This window comes from Notothenia rossii, assembly GCF_949606895.1.
Source record: "Notothenia rossii genome assembly, chromosome: 2".
NCBI lineage: Eukaryota > Metazoa > Chordata > Actinopteri > Perciformes > Nototheniidae > Notothenia > Notothenia rossii.
Genome location: NC_136904.1, coordinates 47364367 through 47371445, shown reverse-complemented (window position 1 = coordinate 47371445; position 7079 = coordinate 47364367).

The following is a 7079-nucleotide window of genomic DNA, read 5'->3' as shown; positions in this document are numbered from 1 at the left end:
ATCATAGCACAGAGACAGCTCTGGTTAAAGTCGCAAATGACCTTCTAATAGCTTCAGACAAAGGACTTTTCTCTATTCTTTTCTTCCTCGATCTCAGTGCTGCATTTAACACTATCAACCATGACATCTTATTGCAAAGACTAGAGCACTTAGTTGGCATGAAGGTAACCACTTTAGGTTTGTGTGTGTCAACTATGAATCTTCCTTGCAAACCAAAGTTAGCCATGGAGTGCCACAGGGCTCAGTGCTTGGACCTATTTTGTTCACATTATATATGCTTCCGTTATGCAATATTATAAAGAATCGCTCTGTACATTTTCATTGTTATGCGGATGATGCTCAATTATATTTATCTATCAAAGTAGTAATGTTCATCCCGCTTCCATTACATTAGTATGCATAAAAAGTGACAGGTGCTGTGACAGGTCACACCTCTCCCTACTTATGCTAATGAGCTAAGTCCCGCCTCCCCTTTGATCGAGGTGTGAGATCTCAAGTAGGTGTGATATCCCAAGTAGGTGTGAGATCCGTCGATAGGAGGGGGGTGATGTGTATTCACAGGTGTGAAAAGTCCCCACTGTTGCGCCTTATGGTGTATAATAAAAAATGTTTCAATCACATCAGTCTGCATAAAAAGTGACAGGTGGGCCTGCCCCCAAGTGTGTGTGTGTGTGTGTGTGTGTGTGTGTGTGTGTGTGTGTGTGTGTGTGTGTGTGTGTGTGTGTGTGTGTGTATATGTGTGTGTGTGTGTGTGTGTGTGTATGTGTGTGTGTGTGTGTGTGTGTGTGTGTGTGTGTGTGTGTGTGTGTGTGTGTGTGTGTGTGTGTGTGTGTGTGTGTGTGTGTGTGTGTGTGTGTGTGGGGGGGTGTGTGGGGGGGTGTGTGTGTGTGTGTGTGTGTGTGTGTGTGTGTGTGTGTGTGTGTGTGACGGTCTCTCCTAACCCCTGCTGTGGACCGGGGCTACATCAAATCTTATTTTAGCCCGTAAAGAAAAGCCATAAACATAATAATTAAAAATAGTATTGATGTATGTTACCACTTTCCTTCTTCATCAGACAGCTTAGATTCCCGTTAGAAAGGGGCTAACATCTACTCTCGTCTCAAAGCCTCCTTCCTTCTGCGGTGATGCAGGCAAATGCTGCCCCTCTCTACTATACTAAAGTCACCATACAAACTTTATTATCCTATCTAAATTAGATTAAGGTTTTAATATGATTTGTGTTAATTAGTTTACTAGCTATGAGGAAGTCTCTGTCTACATTGCAAGGATTAGACTGATGGTTGTAATTTTTTTTGAGCCATTGACCTGGCTAAGGGTTTATAAGGATATCTAGTTTCTACAGCAAGAGAAAGGTGATGATGAACACCCCTGCCATCTCTCTCTGTTTCTGCTGATGTGTAAAATATACAAAATAACGTTTTATATACTTACTCTCTTGTTAAAAGGTGATGAATTTTGCAGCGTAATCCAGCCATCAGTGTTCTAGTTTTAAGGTTTTGCATACCTCAAAGTGTGTCGAAAAGTATCTTGGCAAGAGAAAAAAACCAAAATCCGCCTAGGCCATTAAAAAGAAACCGAATTCCACGTTTTACAAATGAACAGACACATATGCAGACTTGACTACTTGGCAGTTGATTAAAGCAGATTTGTCCTTTTACATCTCTTAAAGGTTTGGGTCCTGTTCAACACTGGCTACAGAAATATATTCAATATACAGTCATTTGTACATAAAGATTTTTCAAGTTGTAAGCACTTAGAAATATACATTTGATTGCATTTTATAGACAACTTATCATAATGAAGTAGTTGATTGCACAAATGTGTAATGGATGTAAAATAAAGACGACATTAGCATTTAAATTGGCTCCCTATAAGACTTGCTTTCTCTCTGAAATTATGTCTGGCTCTGAGTAGTGTTCTCCCTTTCACAATAAAAAGCCCAAACACAATACTTTCTGAATCACTGCAGGAAGTAATGTGCTAAAATGCAAATACAAATAGCTTACAGTAGCTCCCAATTAGATGAACAATTGGAAAACGGCAAGGACTGTGGAAACACCTACTGGCAAAGGATTGTGGATGCAAATTATGCAAAGAGAAAGAAAAAACATTCTATCTCAAGCTATATAACACAATCTACATATTGACAGTATGAGTACAACAAAAACAGTATGCATGTTGATGCAAACGACGATGTTCAGTAAACGATCAATCAAAATCGAACGATCCAATGTATTTTTAAATGGAGCAGAAATAGAACTAGTCTCCCAGTTCAAGTATCTTGAACAGGGAGTGTCATATTGGACTCGCACTTGACTTTTTAAGAAATATATCCAGAAAGTATCCAATACCATTAAATTCAACTTGCAACATTTTAAACAAATTAGACCTTTTCTTCACTGTCAACGCTGCAAAGTCATACCTCGACTGTATGATTCCATCCCACATTGAATACTGTTTTACAAACTGGTCGTTTGCTTGTGCCACACACCTGAAAACCATAGAACAGCTGTTCAAGAGAGCTATCCAGGTGTTTTATAGAAAGCCACAGTCATACCACCACTGTACCATCCTTGAAAATCACAATTTCTTGAGTTTTTGACCATTTTAAGTCTTTTAAAAGTATGTGTTTTTTAAATAATATTTACATGGGCTGGCCCCCCTCCCCTTGGGGGAATTCATCCACAGAAAACACACTGGACGCAGCACTAGGTCAGAAACCAGAGGAGACTGTGAAGTCCACCACAGAGGGACCACCTTTGGACAAAATGTCCTCTCCATTAAAGGCAGCTCATTGTGGAATAGCCCCCCAACTGAGATACGGGATTGTCCCACTCTCAATAGTTTTAAAGGTCAACTTAAAGAATGGTTGAGCGACAAACAGACGTGTAATCACCGCTAAATAAATGCACTTTAACACAGGGGTATCTACTCTTGCACTTTATGTAGCGCTTTTATCTTATCTTGCACTTTATATATCATAGCTGCTACATTGTACTGGCATGTGGTAAATGCTTGTATGCTGCTCATGCTCTTTCTGCATATCATGTATTTATTTTTGCTGTATATATATATATATATATTCGGGCCGGGACTCGATTAAAAAAATTAATCTAATTAATTACAGGCTTTGTAATTAATTAATCGCAATTAATCGCATATTTAATCACATATAAATATTTGACCTGAGAACAGTGAGAAGCAATTTTTTTCACATGGATTTTAGTATACCATTGAATAATGACTGAATACATAAGCTTAAGCAATAAAACATTGTTTATTTTTTTCAAGGTGGTACACTGGCCATAAAGTGTAGCAATAGCATATTTAGGAATATAGTACATTTCAGAGATTCAGGTAGCCTATAGGTAGGTAGACCTTCTGTAAACTATAACACTTTGTTTTTTAAGTAAAACACAATACTTTCAAGTACATTCAGAACATTGGAAACCCTGACTATTAGAAAACATCTCTCTGTTGCTTCAGAGGCCATAACAGACTTTGGGGATTTACCAACTGTTGATTTAAAAAATCTAATCAATTTCAGTCCAAATCTCTCAATAACCTTGGCCAAAACAATAAACAGTTCAACATAAAGTGCTAGTTGCACCAACAACGTAATAAATAGTTCAACATAAAGTGTACCATTTAAAATAAAATAAAAAAGTGCCAGTGATTGACCTCAATCCCTCCTATTCTTCCAATATCCTGATGAAAAATAAAATCTCTCTGTTGCATAGGCCACTGTTTGATCAACGCGAATTTGGTGTGGGTCCTTGTACTCCGAGTCGGGCTAACGTCCACGCTAGCTTCCACGCTAGCTGCTATATGTTTTACATTGAGGTGATACTTGAGGCTTGATGTGCTGCGGTGATATGCAAATTCCTTTTTGCATAATTTGCAAACAACTGTGCTCTTATCGATGCTTCCATCCGTCCGTTTTTTAAAACAAAATGTCCCATCCACGGGGCCAACCAAAGCGGTCTCATCAGCTTCTTCGTTCACGTTTGACTATTGTTCACTGTGGTTTTTTGTTTATTTGAAGTCATGAACGTTAGTTGGTGCTCCAGTATAATCGGTACCCCTGAAACTCATCCAGTGAGAAACGTTCCGCGGTGCAAAAATAAGTGCGATTAAAATGCGTTATTTTTTTTAACGCGTTAATTTTTGTGTAATTAATTAATCTTAATTAACGCGTTAAAGTCCCGGCCCTAATATATATATATATAAATGTCATGTTCTTATATGCTGTATGTGACGGGAATATAGATGGAAATTAGCTCAAAGCTAAAATCCGGCTCATTTACACTTGTAAGCATTATTTTTGTTTTAAAGTGTTCATCAATGTGCACTACGGTAGCCCTGAAGAAAATTAAACCTTAAAATATGTTATCGATGTCCCCATTCCCAGTTTGTTATGGGAATAATTCCGATGTTTACTATGTTTTGGTAGCTCTTAACAAAACAGAATTGTTGTAAAAGACTGCGACTCTAAAAGGCAAGTTTGTGATTTTAACACTGTTTCGATGAAACAATGCAGTCTTGATAACTTGACCTGACTAACATTCCTTTTCTAAATATATGTTTTTAGATGCTTTAATTTGATTTCTTTCATGTTATTTTAACACAACATTACTTTTTTCATATTTTTCAACATACTGTGATATTCTGTTTTTGTCTTTCTCTCCTTTTTCCATTATATTTTTGAAAAACTAACAACATACAACATGCAACGTTATACAATATTATGACTTTTTTGCGATATTTTCAACACAATATACTTGTACCTTTTTTGTGGTTGTAGGGCTTCAAGATATTTTGCATGTCATGCATAAACACGGTGTCATATTTTCCTTGAAACTGACGTGCTGTCCGTTTTACAAAACAAGTTATTTTTCTGCTTCTTCATCCTCTGAATTTTCCTCCCCCGTCCCTCTTCCTTCAGCCAGCACAACAATAATCAAGGTGGATCTGTGAAATAAAACACCTCTTCCCAAAGCGTGACTTCCCTATTGAGAGCATGCGCCGTCTAGGGCAGTAGGGTCTAAACCAATTGGCCAGATATACTAACATGCAGAACGTACGGTATGTTTGAAGACTAACCATTTATCCAGTTCAAGCTGTCTTTAAGATGTCACATTGCGCTCTGACTATTTCCCGTAAAATGGTGACAAATTATTACTTATTCTTAAATTTGACCTCTTGCTGCTTGGTTGAAAATGATAGATGAAAAATAGCTTTAAAAAAAAAGACTCAAACAGTGAGGGACATTATACTGGTGAAAAAACTCTCAATTCTACAGATGACTCCCCCCATTCAACGCAATAAGTTCCTCCCTCCACTCAGCAAAGCATCTAAAACTAAGGACCCCCACTAAGACGACAGTTTGAAAACTAGCCATGGATCTGAGAGAAACCAAGTCTGATGTAGCCTACCCTTATTATCAACAGGATAACGGATATGGGCTTAATGAATGGATGTTACAAAGTAGGGGAGAGGATGTTCCCGAAGAAGAGCTCTCCTCTATATCATATCCATGTAAGGTCTTTAGGACAAAAGAGGACTATGATAACATGACATATGAAGAATATCTTTCTTTAAAAGATGGTATAGATAACCTCGATAGAAACAATATATCTCATACCACTCGCCAAGATCGCAAACGACATTTAGCAGATAAGAAAAGCAAAAGTAAAGAAAACCGAAGAAAAAGAAAAATGAAAAGGAGAAGAAAAATGAAAAGCAAACGCAGAATGTGAATGAAAAGAAAGAAGGAAGGTGAAAAGAAAAAGGAACAAAGTGAAGAAATGTCAACTAACTATATAGGATGGTGTTGTAGACCCATTACCGGATCATAATAATCTTATAGATCAGCTACCGCTAACCGACTGCTGCGAATGTGTTGAACAAATACCAAAAGCAATGGCAGAGCTTTGCTTCAATATAATGAGAGAAAAAGCACGACACTACGGAATTGCCCAAATTGGCGACAGTGCCAGAGCATGTATTAAAAGACTGTTGGATGATCTCTATTCTAGTATCGGTTGCCATTACATCGAAGGATATGCCAAAACGTGTGACGACATAGACAAAGCTTTTGAAGACAATTATATGGTACCTGTCCTTACAGCTAAACAAATCATATGCCAGGTATTCAACAGACCACAAGAAGCAAAAGAAGCCCCAGAAAGGATTACATTCAGAGCTAATAATGGTGAAACCGAAGAACAAGCAAAGCAGATTATAATCGTTGCGGGTGAAAGGATAGAGAATTTGCAAGTGATGTTAATGCATTTATCTTATATAAAAAATGCATTCGATTATTTCCAAGAGACCCCTAAACATCTACTTGGGCAATGTGAATTGAACGATAAACCGATCACTGTAAATGAAAGGCGGAGAGAAGCAGCAGTGCAAATTGTTAAGTCTATTACCTTGTATGCACTACGACATTAACTTGGTAAAATGTAATATGTTTTTCTGAAAATGGGGTGAATGTTGTGTTTTCAATTAAACAACCAAAACAAATGAAAATGTGTTTTATTTTTGCTTTCATGTATAGTAATAGTATTGTAAACGAAACATTTAAAGTGGTCCTGGAATCTTCATTTTCCGAAACATTCTGTAACATTACCGAAGAAATGAAACAAACACCAAAAGTGTATCATGTGCTCTCATTGTATGCTCTGTTTGTAGATGTAATGCATCTTTGTGGCAAAAACAGAATACGGTCCTGGGGGTGTTACAATCAGTATAACTATTGAATTTGTGTCTGAAAAAATAAAAATGTAAATAAGAAATAAAAAAATAAAAGTTTTACATTTTAAAAACTGTTGTCTTCATTATAGCAAGGGGAGCGTGTCTGATACATGTTTATTACAGTCCTTCACATGCACTGTTGTCTTCATTATAACAAGGGGAGGGTAACAGTGAAGATGTATGATACAAGTGTATTGAAACGTGCGTATTATACCCCCACAGAAACACAAAAACACGGAAACACAGAAACACAAAAACACAAAAACACTGAAACACTGACACACAGAAACACCGAAAACACAAAAAACAGGCTTGTGTGC